Source organism: Chrysochloris asiatica, unplaced genomic scaffold, assembly GCF_000296735.1.
Source record: "Chrysochloris asiatica unplaced genomic scaffold, ChrAsi1.0 scaffold00188, whole genome shotgun sequence".
NCBI classification, from domain to species: Eukaryota; Metazoa; Chordata; class Mammalia; order Afrosoricida; family Chrysochloridae; genus Chrysochloris; species Chrysochloris asiatica.
The window spans coordinates 4,644,849-4,658,526 of NW_006408706.1; positions in this window are offsets into that span (position 1 = coordinate 4,644,849).

Sequence of the window (13,678 nt, forward strand, 5' to 3'; positions counted from 1 at the left end):
AAGCTCACCAGTCGCTCCTCAGAAGCCCTACACAGGGTCACTTTGTCGAAACCGACTGGAAGGCATAACAACAACTTAATCTCAATATCCTTTAAAGGCTCTAACTTTGAATTACAAAACAAAATAATAACATGAGTAACAGAAAACTAAAGGCTTGCCTGCTGACTAAAATGAAAATAAAGAGAGCGTGAAGAGGAGAAAAGAAAACCCAATACTGTGGTAAGTGGTTTCACTAGCCAGAAGTTTTGGAAAAGGGTGAAGAAATAAATCAACTGTCAGGGAGGGATGAATTGCTCAGAAGGGTGACTGACATACAGAAACACTCAAATACGAAGCAAATTTACAGCCCTGAGAAAATAATTAGTGCTGAAGTTTTCATGCAATGCCTTCAATCTGTTTCTGAAATTTTTAATGTGTTCTCTACCAATGGCCATTTGTCTTTTTAACGTTATAGAGCAATTCTCTATGTTTCCATCTCTGTCCTTTTCACTTTACCCCTCTTCCCCTGAAACACTTGTCACCAACAAACTGAAGCTTGGTTTCCCTTCCCTCCTCAGTAGCTTTATTTGCAACCTATTGTGGTCTTGTAGGATAAACACTAGACTGCAAACCACAAGGTCAGTGGTCAAACCCAACAACTGCTGCTAGGAAACCCTGTACAGGGTCAGTCTGAGTTGCAATCAGCTTGATGGCACTTAACAACAATATTACCCAAATAGTGCAGATTTTAAAGTATATGTGGTTTTTACATGTTTTACAGAGAAAAAGAAAATCAAAAGAAGCAACTTCCCAATGAGCAATCACCTAATAACTATGTATAATAAATGTTTAAGGGGGGAAATGGTAAAGCCAATTTTGATGAAGTACATTTTTGTCAGTTATATTATTTGCATGGAAGTCACAATTGAGGTGTATTTTGATTTTATAGTAACTTCTGTTTATTGAATAAGCATCTACTTCTTCCAAGCTTCTGTAAGAAATCCTGATTTTCATTGTGGTTGTATGTATGGAGGTTTCTTACATCTATAGCTGAATACAATGACTTAAAGATCAATAAGTAGAAGGCATGATCAAAGGTTAAACTTTGACACTCCTTTATTGCCAACACAAGTAAATGATGAACATTAAAATCACACTAAAACTAAAGATCTACAGAGCACACTATGTACTGAACACTTGCTGTATGCCAGGTACTGTGACAAGTGCTTTGAATGGGCTGTCTCATTGAATCCTGGCAATAGTCATGAGAGATATGATATGTTATCTGTATTTTATGGAGGTTAAGGAGTTTACCAAAAGTCAACTATTGCTAAGTATTAGGAGTGTGTCTTGATTAAATGTTTGATTTGTAAACCTTTACTTTCAACCACTGTATCAAATTAGTTTCAATAAAGAAGATGGGGGGATTTTCAATGTCAAAAATTTTGCTAAATTATATAAAAGAATACATTCATAAGGGAAAGTGTTACCTGCTGGAATTAAGTCTCTTGTGTCTTCCTTTTAAAAAGGTTGGTTTTCACTTACTTTGATATTTTGTCAAGTTTAAAACTATTCTCCAGCTATTATGCCATGGATTTATTTATGATCCCACATTGACTTTGTGTTATCATTGGATTTGGGAAAACTGTCCATTTTAATCTTCCCAGTCTGTTCCTGGCTTTGTTGATCATCTTCATTCCAAACAGAAATCTATTAATTACTTCCCTTTGACCTCATATAGTGATCTCTCCCTAGTCAATCCTTGATAATTTAAAATTTTGTCATATAAATTTTCAATAATTCAGTTGCACAAGAAGTCTCTGATATACAAATTGATTTTGTTCCAAAAGGTTTACTTGCAGGTCACATAGAACGTCGGAATATATCCATCCTTGTAAATAATACAGTCCATTCACAATAGCCTTAAAAATCCACAGGAAAGGCTACATTATAGCATCTGTAATATTCCCTTGAGTTCTGAGTCATCAGAAAAGTCAAGCAAGACGAGAAAGACAGATTCAATTTAATACAAATATCTAATACAAGTTCTCTATTTATAATTGAAATATAAATTTAAAATAAGGTACAAGAATATTTTAGTCCCTCATGTCACAAAACTTCACCCAATAAGCACAATAAAATGCTTGAATCAATAGTGTAGACTTCTGTTTCCAATATAACATCCCGAAGGGATGTAGATTACAGCAGAACACTTGTGACAACAAGAATTAGTGAGCAGTATGGCCCCAGTGGAATTCTCACTGTATGCATATTTAAATGCACATATCCCTTATGATATGTTAATGATTGCCAAAGAGCAGTGTGCACTTCCCAGGAGTGTGTCAAACAGTCCATTGGAGTAAAGGAAGAAACGTTTTAGATTTTATACCTATGCAATTAAATCTAAGATAGAAAGGAATTAAGCTTTCTTGATGTCTGATACTCAGTTGAATCTGGCATCCTTACTTGGGCCAGATGATTTCCTGCCATTTCTAATAGATGAGGTATTAAGGGAACTGAGTAAGCTGACAATAGTTTTATTCCGCCTTGTTTAAGTGAACTGTGAGAAATGGAACACCCTAGAAGTGGACAAATGTGGCCTGATTTTGAGACTAGGACCACACCTGAGGTCAATCTGTGGTGATCAACTCCACTAAAAGGGGTCACCTTAGAGCAAGGCCAATCAATAAAATCCTGGAATGATGGAGACTCAGTGAAGTTTCCCTGTAGGGAATGTATGAATATTCTGCTCTAGGAAGAGGAATGCATAAATTTCCTAGGGACATGGAAGTCCCCTCCCCACTCCAACCTCAATTCTTGTGTGAGGTTGGAAATAACAGTATGGTATATAAGAGACTGAAAATGTTTTAGAAAGTGCCAGCATCAGTAACAATGAAAACCCTGGAAACCGTATCAATGTAGAACCAGGAGGAGCATCAGACAGAGGCCAGAAGAAAGCAGAAACTGTCATCTGTAGAACTGTGAAGTGGCAGCCAAGATGAGTGGGTCCTTGAAGTTAAAATTTCACTAGAAGTAGCAGTGACAGTGAGCAGACCTGCAAGCCATGAACAATTTGGGCAGCATCAGAAATTCCTGGCAGAAACCCTACCCAAAACTCAGATAGCCTGAGAAACCTCCCTATTTTAAAAGGTAGTTGGTTAGGTCAGATCCATTAAAATAATCTCCCAATTTTAAAGACCATGATTACAAATGCAAATTTCTTTCACAGCAAACTTGATTAGTGCTTGATTAGATTGAATAACTGGGCAAAGTATTTGAACACAAGGGGATAGGAATCTTATGGGGAAAGTCACCTTAGAATTCTGCCTATCACAGAGGCAAAAAAGTTACCTGAAAACCTCAGTGATTACAGAACTGTGATTTTTGTTGGCTGTAGAGGAGAAATGCATTATGTGGAATAAATATTAAAGTATGTATAAAGTATCAATGTCTTATGTATTACTCTCCAAACACTGCTGACCCATTAATAGACTATCTAAAGATGTTGTTGTTATTAAATGCCATTGAGTGGTTTCGATTCATAGTGACCTTGCATAGGGTTTCCAAGGAGCAGCTGGTAGGTTTGACCCACCAACCTACTGGTTAAGCAGTCTGGTGCTAATCCTATAGTGCTAGATAATAAAAATTAGATTTAGCTTTCTTTGATTTTTTTTTTTTTTTTTTTTTGCCAACTTTGTGTGTTTCGGGGGGAAAAAGGTACATTTGAATGAAGGGAGACATCAGTTCACATAGAGATAACTGATTACTCCAACTAACGAACTTCTAACAAATACAGAAAGTCTAGGGAACAAAGACATTATAATAGTCATTTGATTGCTTAGTCTTTGGTTAAGGTCACAAGGAATATAGGGTAGGGGTTAGGAACGGACTTCTATTGGATAGTTGGTTTACAATGATTGATTTCAGGAACTAATTACAGAAGTATTCTATCACAGTTCTGTTTATTTCAGGTAAAATGATAAAATATCATTGGTTGATGTTTTAAACAAATTTAACCATATGTCTAAGGAATTTGCAAAGGCAATCTGGGTACCAGGACATCATTTCATGACACGGATTGTTAAACAACAACAACAAAAATATTTAAGTGGTCTGAGCAACTTTAGAAAAGATTGGTTCTGACAGTCTTTCTTTATTAAATCTTTGTCGTGAAGAAAAAAAACAAAAAATGTTGGGTCCTCTTTATACAAAAGACAGCTGTGTCAAGATTTCTTTTCTTACAATGCATTTGCTTCACATCCTGGCTTGACCATAGTAAGAAGCAAGTTCTTAGATTTTATGACTTCTAGAAGTTAACAGATGAGCACTATGTCTATGTAATCACTAAGTCAGTAGTTCAAACCTACCGGCGGCTACACAGAAGAAAGATGAAGTTTTTTGCTCCTGTAAAGATTTACAGCCTTAGAAACCATATAAAGAAAGGGTCGTTATGAATCTGAACCCACTCTTTGACACTTAATGACAACAACAACATCAACAACAAGCAGTTAGCAAGGTAGACAGTTCAAGCTCATCAGTCACTCCTCGGAAACCCTGTAAGGGTCATTATGAGTCGGAGCTGACTCAACGACACTTAACAGCAACAACATTGCTCCCTCAGGTAGAAGACATAATAAACTAATGACAGATTATTTCATTTCCATCAAATTAATTTTAGTTTAATTTAGTAGTTAGGTCCTTCAATTCTGAACGTAATTTAAACGTATTCTACCTTATTTTACTGATGGTTTTAACCTTCAGAGATTCTAAAATATAAAAAGATTTTTTTGCTCTCTTTCTTCTTTTCTTTTTACCCAGTGATGATCTACTTGGTAATAAATATCTCAGATATCATCATGAAGTAAAATAGAACATGTTAGGTAGTTTAAGAGAGAAGTAACTTTAAGTAGGGTTTCTGCCACAGATATACATGAGTAGTTTTCCTAAGCTATGTTTTTGAGCCACAGTTTGAACTGCAAGTTTCATGACTCAAATCCATCAGCTGCTCCTTGAAAACCCTAGACAAGGTTGTGAGTCAAAAACAATTTGATGGCACTAAATAACTGGTAGCGTAGTGGTTACGAATCGGGCTGCGAACCGGAAGGTCAGCAGTTCGAAACTACCAGCTGCTCCGCGCGAGAAAGATGAGGCGATCTGCTCCCGTAAAGATTTACAGCCTCGGAAACCCTATTCAGGGTCGCTATGGGTCGAAACCGACTCGACGGCACTTAACAACAACAACAACAAATAACAAGTAATCATAACATCACCAGTTATAATTTGTTTGAATAAACAAAACATATTAACCAAATGTTAAATCTTAACTGAAAAAAATTCAAGGTGAGTCCAGTATGACATTTATTCTTATGTTCTAAGTTTGTGATAATTAAGTTATGACATTTGTTTTCAAAACAATTCAAGGAACATAATCTTACTAATGTAGAATCACACATGAGACAGAAGAGTAGGTCATAAAACAACAGTGTGTAGACACCAGAAAATTTAATTGGTGCATCCCTGCCTCTGAGGCAGGACTGCAATTCAAGTCAGTGAAGAGTAGATGGCATTGTTTTCAAATTGTGTCAGAAATGCCAGATTATTAAATACTCAAGGCACAACTAATCCTCATTAAACCTGTGGTGCCGTCATCATTTTCAACAACAGCTCCCAAGAAGTCTGAAAATTCTTGGTGGTTTTTGATTCACTCTGGGACTCAAAAAAACTCTCATCAATCCTATGGTGGAATACCCTGGCATTCAAACTCAAACCTCTATACCTGTTGTCCATTATTTTAATATGATGCCGCAGACCTATTAGTAGATTTCCCGTATTCAAATACAAAGAGGATTTCTTGACTGCTTATGCTAGGTAAAACTTTCTATTTAAATCACATCTTTATCCAAATGAAAGCAATTCCTATTCTTGATTACATTTAAAAAAATTACCTGTCATTGTTATTGCTTGATGCCATCAAGTAGATTCCAATTCCTAGCAATGTACCACAGAACAAAACAACGTCCAGTTCTGTATCATCCTCACAGTGGCTGTGTTTTAGCCCAGTTTTCTGCCATTGTTTCAAACCATCTTGTTGGAAAAAGACTTCTCTTTTTTTATTGACCCTCCACTTTTCCCTCTTGACAACATATCCAAATTACAAGAGACCAGATCTTTCCATCATTGCTTCTAAAGAGACTTCCAACTGTATTTCTTCCAAGACGAATTTTACTGTTTTTCTCCAACACCATAATTCAAATGCACTGAATCTACTACAATCCTTCTTATTTACTGTCCAACTTTCACAAGCATACAAAGCAATTGAAAATACCCTGACTTGGATTAGGCACACCTTAGTCTTCAAAGTGATACCTTTGATCTTTAACACTTAAAGGTAATCTTTTGCAGCAGAGTTGCCTAATACAATATGTTATTTGATCTTTCAACTGTTGCTTCCGTGAACATTGATTTTAGGTATAAGCAAAATGAAATCCTTGACAATGTCATTCTTTTCTTTATTTATCATGATGTTATTTATTGGTCCAATTTCCTAGAAAGTAAAAGGACATAATATCAACAAAGATCATGTTTGTTCTGATGGCCACAGGTTGAGAAGTTGTGAGATATTTAAATTTAATGTATACTGGGAATTAACCCAATAGGCCTGAACTCACTGCAATAATACTAATTCACTAATACATTTGGTGCTCCCAGGAGCAAATAGAGTTCTCTGTGTTCTCCCAGTATTAGGGATGGAAAGGGGATGTACTTTGGTTTAACTGTGTGTTATCTCCCAAAATGTATGCTTTCGTTCCTTAAGGCTGTGACAACAACAAACAATGTATCAACATATAAGAAGAATAAGCAACTGGATTTCTATTTCTCAGGGACTTGAACATTGAATTTGCATTTTATTTGAAGTCTAAGAAAGATGATTTAAAAATATGCTTGTGTCACTAACTTGTATTCTATTTTAACTAGCTAAAAATTCATATTTGCCATTCCAAGTGGCTGTAATAATGTTTTATGGCTAAATATATTAATGAAAAGTATGTGAAGAAAAGAAAAGGGTGAGATAAGGGGTGGAGGGAAGCATACTATAAATCAACTCTGTCCAATCGAGCTTCCAGACATGATGGAAAAGTTCTATATCTTCACTGTCCAATATGGAAGCAACAAGTCATATCAAGTGATTACTGAGCACTTGAAATAAGATTAATGAGATAGAGGAACACATTTTTTACTTTATTTCAATACAATTAATTTAAATTTACATTTAAATAGTCACATAAGACTAGTGATTACTGTATTAGACAACACAGACATAGACACAAAAACAGAAACACTTCAATTTGAAGCTCGGATCAGAGAATGCATACTCAGAGATATCAAATATTTGATGTATTAATTTCATATTCTTACTCTATTTCTTGATTCCCAATAATTCACTAGCTCTTATATTGCAACATCAGCACAACCTTTCCATCCCTTTTCATCATTGACCCATAGTATTCTGGCTGTACTTCCCTAGTGGATTGAAAAGGCTCCCAGAGAGAAATAATAAGATCTGAAAATGTACCTCTAGTGTACTCTAACCTACTTGAAACATTCAAATATTCATTACAACTTTTTGCAAGGGAAGAACATGGCAAATGCCTTTAAGAGATAAGGATAGTTCAGATCAGCCAAGTCTCCATCTAAATGTACACATTATAAAAATAGGAAAATGACGTACAGCACAGACAGCATATATGTGCACATGTGTATACATGTGAGTCTGTGTATGGTTAATATCTCTGTGGCTCCAAGTCTTTCCAGATCACACCGACTTTTTGACTCTTATCTGGTTTTGGAATGCTTACATGGCTATGTCCACTCATTTGCCAGTTAGTCATATTGTGGTGTCTTTCATGTTGCTGTAATGCTGGAAGCTATGCCACCAGTATTTAAATACCACAAGGGTCATCCATGGTACACAGATTTCAGTGAAGCTTCCAGACTAAAACAGACTAAGAAGGAGAGGCAAACTACGTCTGAGTGTTTAGTCACTGAAAACCTTATGAATAACAACGAAACATTGTCTGACATAGTTCCATAATATGAAAACATTGTGATTAATAGCAGAACATCATCAGATATAGTGTCAGATGATGAAACTCTGAGGTTGGAAGGCACTCAAAATTCCTACTTTTTAATCAAAATTGTCTGTGATGATGCAGATGGAGTAAAGCTTTTGAGACCTTCATTTACTGAAGGAGCACAGCACTAAATGAGAGGAAGCAGCTTCAAACATCCTTTAATAAGAGAAACATGAAATTTAGGACATATAAATCTAGGAAAATTGGAAGTTGTCAAAATTAAATGGCATGCATCTGTATCAAATTTGTAGGCATTAGTGACCTGAAATGAACTGCAGTTGATCATTTTTAATCTAACAATAATATAGTTTACTATGGCAGGAACAACAAATTCACAAGGACTGGCATAGTTAAAAAGAACATTTTAGGATCTATCTTGAGGTACCATCCAGTGTGTGACAAAATAATATCTATATGCCTACTAGGAAGATGCTTAATACCACTACTACTAAAATTTACACACCAACCATTAAAGCCAGTGATGAGGGAGTTGAAGAATTCCACCAACTTCAGGGTCCTGGTATGGTGCTATAGGATAACAATTGGACTTCCATCCCTGATGTTGGTAGTTCAAACCCTCCAGTCACTCTTCAGGAACTCTATACGCAGTCTATGTGAGTAGAAAATCACTCAATGGTAGTTAACAACAACAACAACAACTTTCTTCAGTATGAAATTGATCATACATGCAATCAAAATGTAATGATAGTTACTGATGATTGGAATATGAAGGTTGCAAACAAAGAAGAAGGATCAGTAATTAGAAAATATGGTCTTGGTGATAGAAATGATGCTGGGTACCTCATGACAGAATTTTGCAAGACCAATGACTTCTTCATTGCAAATACCTTTTTGAAACAACATGAAAGTCTACTGCACACATGGGCCTCACCAGATGGAATACCCAGGAATCAAATTGGCTACATCTGTAGGAAGAGACTCTAGAGAAGTCCAATATATCAGCCAAAACAAGGTCAGGGGCAGAATATAGAACACGATATCAATTGTTCAAATGCAAGCTCAGGCTGAAGCAGAAAGAACATTTTTTTTTTTTTTTTAAATCCAAGAGAGCCAAAATAGGACCTTGAGTATATCCCACCTGAATTTAGAGTTCATCTTCAGAACAGATTTGATGCATTAGATAGTAATGACAGAAGACTAGAAGAATTTGGGGATAACATAAGAAACATTATGCAGGAGGAAAGCAAAACGTCTTTTAAAAGACAGCAATGAAAGAAAAGAATAAATTAGATGTCAGAAGAGACTCTGAATTTTTCTCTTGAGTGTAGATAAGCTAAAGCAAATGGAAGAAATGATGAAGCAAATAGCTCAACAGAAATTTTCAAAGGGCAGCTAGAGAAGATAAAGTATTAAAATGAAATGTACAGAAACTTGTAGTCGGAAAACCAAAAGGGAAAAACATTCTAAGCATTTCTCAAACCAAAAGGACTGAAGAAAAAGTTCAAGCCTCACTTTGAAATATTGAAGGATTTAATGAGTAAAATATTAAATGATGTAAATAGAATTAAAGGAAGATGGAAAGTATATACAGAGTCAGTGTACCAAAAATAAATGGTCAATGTTCAACTATTTCTAGATGTAGCATATGGTGAGTTATCTGTATTTCTAAAGGAAAACGTTGAAAGTGCACTGAAGGCATTGACAAAATACAAGGCTTCTGGAATTGACAGATTATAAATTGAAAATTTTCAACAAACTAATACAACCAACATCAAAGGTGCTCACTCATCTAAGTCAAGAAAATTGGAAGGCAGCTACCTGGACAACAGATTGAAAGAGACCAATATTTGTGCAAATTCCAAAGAAAAGTGACCCAATGGAATGAGGAAATCATCAAACAATATCATTAATATCACATGCAAGTAAAATTTTGCTAAAGATAATTCTAATAGGTTTGCAACAGTACATCAACAGAGAACTGCCAAAAATTCAAGCCAGAATCAGAAAAGGATGTGGAACTAGTAATATCATTGCTGACATCAGATAGGTCTTGGCTAAAAGCAAAGAATACCAGAAAGATGTTTACCTGTGCTTTATTGACTATACAAACGCTTTCAACTGTGTGGATCAATACAAACTATGGATAACATTGCAAAGAATGGGCATTCAAGAACACTTAATTATGCTCAAGAGTAACTTGTACATAGACCAAGAGGCAGTCATTCGAACAGAACAAGGGGATACTGAATGATTTAAAATCAGCAAAAGTGTGTGTCAGTGTTATATCCTTCCACCATACTTATTCAACCTGTATGCTATACAAATAATTTGAGAACTTGGATTATATGAAGAGGAACATGGTATCAGCATTGGAGGATGACTCATGAACAACCTAATATATGCAGTTGATACAACCTTGCCTAATGGAAATGAAGAGAGCTTAAAATACTTACTGATGACCAAAGATTACAGCCTTCAGTGTAGACTGAAACTCAATGTAAAGAAAACAAAAATCCTCACAGCTGGACCAATAGATAACTTCCTTATAAGTCACAAAGAATGAAGCTGTTGAGGACTTCATTTTGCTTGGGTCCACAATCAACACTCATGGAAGCAGCTGCCAAGAAAAAAACAAAAAAACAAAAAAAACCACATTGCATTAAGCAAATCTGCTGCACAAGACCAGATCTCTTTAAAGTGCTAAAGAGCAAAGATATCAGTTTGAAGAATAAGATGCTCTTGACCCAAACAATGGTATTTTCAACAGCCACATATGCAATAGAATGTTAGACAATGAATAAATAAAACCAGAGAAGACTTGATGCATTTGAATTACAGTGTTAGAGAAGAATATTAAAAGTATCATGAACTGCCAAAAGAACAACCAGATCTGTGTTGGAAGAAGTGAGGATGGCAAAACTTCATGTTTCATACTTTGAACATGTTTTCAGGAGTGTCCAGTCCCTGGAGAATGACATCATGTTGGGTAAAATGGAGGGTGACAGAAAAAGAAGAACAGCAGTAATGAGCTCAAATGTAATAACAAATGTGAGAATGGTACAGGACTTTTCAGTGTTTCATTCTGTTGTGCATAGGATATTTATGAGTCAAAAGCAACTCAATGACACTTAAGAACAACAACATAGCTAGGTAGGCACTTAAAGGGACAAGTAACAATTAAAGAATTTGAACTTTACTGTAATTTTTTTGAAATTATACTGAACAAATCTCCAAGTCACTATGTAAGTGGAAGTCATAAAATAGTGCCATAAAAAATCTCATTTATTTGAAATCAAATTGTAACTTGTCACCTTAATTTGTTCTCCTTAGCAGTATGCTGTTGTTGTTTTTGCTAAATGCCATCAAGTCTGTTTTGATTCTTTACCGTTTCTGAGGAACAGCAAGTGGGTTTGAACCACTGACCTTGTGGGTCAAACTGATCTTGCATTTCAGTACTTTATCCTATAGTACCACACCAGGACTTCTAGTGGTGGTGGTGGTTTTGTGCCATGCAGTCAGTTCTGACTCATAGTCACCCAGTACAGGATTTCTGAGGCTGTAAATCTTTCTCCCACAGAATAGCTGGTAGTTTTGAGCAGCTGACCTTGAAGTTAGCAGCCTGACTCATAATCACTATGCTAGCAAAGGTCCTCAGGACTCCTAGTAGTAAATCCCAATAAGAGGGATCTAAAAGAGAAGAAAAACAGACTTTACAGCCTGAGACCAACCTTGAAGTTAGGGATGAATGTTTGAAAGGGTCACTCTTTCTGACAGGATGAACTAAGAAACACACTTAGAAGGGGAAAAAAAAAAAAAAAGTTTAGTATCTAGGGTTAATCCATGCAGGGAATTTTGGAGACTTTCACTCATTTTCTTTACCATTAGAATCCAATTATGTTTCTTTTCCATAATCAATACTCCAGATTAAATTCCTTCAACAAGTTACAGAAAATTATGGGAGAGGGCAGTAAAGAGAAGTGGGAATTTACCTACATGGCATTTGTAATACTGGTGGTGTAGTGGTAACTAATCTGGCTGTGAACTGCAAGGTCACCAGTTTGAAACCACCATCTGTTCTGTGTGAGAAAGATAGGTTTTCTGCTCCCATAAAGAACTACAGCCTCAGAAACCCTGTGCAGGGTCACTATGAGTTGGAACCGACTCCATGGCACATAACCACCACCACCAATGGGAGGAAAGCCATACTGATTATCTTGAGGATAATCACAGTAACATAAATGGAGTTGCCAGGCAGTGCTGTGAGCGATAGGGAGAAAAAAACAATGTGGAGAAGTGACTTCATCTTATTTTGACTCAGGGAAAATGTAAAAGACCTATAATACTGCTGGTTGGGGGTGGTTATGTGCCATGGAGTCGGTTCTGACTCATAGCCACTCTGTACAGGGTTTCTGAGGCTGTAAATCTTTAAGGGAGCACAAAACCTCATCTTTCTCCCATGGAACAACTGGTAGTTTCGAACTGCTGACCTTGAGATTCACAGCCCGATTCGTAAGCACTACGCTACCAGAGCTCCTTATTATATTGCTAGGATGATTCATTAACAACCTGAGATATGCAGATACAACCTTGCTTGCTGAAAGCAAAGAGGATTTCAAATAAAGATAAAGATAAAAGACCACAGCATTCATCATGGGCTGCATCTCTAGATAAAGAAAAAAAAAATTGTAACCACTGGACTAAAATCATGGTAAATAAATAAAAAATAAATGGTAAATAAATTAATTAATTAAATCATGGTAAATGGAGAAAAGATTAAAGTTGCCAAATACTTTGTTTTGCTTAGATCCACTATCAACACTCATGGAAGCAGTAGTCAAAAGATCAAATCACCTGTTGCATTGGTCAAGTCAGCTGCACAAGACCTCTTTAAAGTGTTCAAGAGGACACTTTGAGGATTAAAGTGCACCTGACTCAAACCATGGTATTTTTTTTTCTTTAAGTTTTTATTGTGAATTGAGTGAAAGTTTACAGGGCAGATCATCAGTTTTACATTCAACAAATCATACAGCTTGTTTCATCACAATGTTTACTTTCCCCTCCATGTACCATCAGTTAACAGTATTTCTCTCTATTCACCTTAGCTCTTTGAAAAAAACATAAACAAAACACAACACTCAGGCATATATAATAATTTATATCACCAAAGGGCACGTTCTACAAATCTGCCTAATGGCCACCATCTCTTAGTCCTTCTCTTCCCATGAATGAATCTAAAGTCCTCAGCCACTCCCCCTCTCCATGTCCCCATCTCTGCCTCCATCTCTGGTGTTGCTACTTCTCTGGATAAGGTCTCACATTCCACTTGTGCTATTTTCCCTTGATGGTCCTACGATCCTTTATTTCTGGACTATAAGATTAGCTGTTCCCCCATTTTTGTTACAAAACTTCTACTTTTACAATTATGAAAGTCGCAATTACTCATGATAGCAATTACTCACTATTGAATCGTAAGAATCATCTCCATCTATTTTAACCAGACCTATCTAGGACATGGGAACACTGAATGGTTTAAAATTAAAACAGGTGTGCAACAACGGTATATTCTTTCACCATACTTATTCAACCTGTATGCTGAGCAAATAATC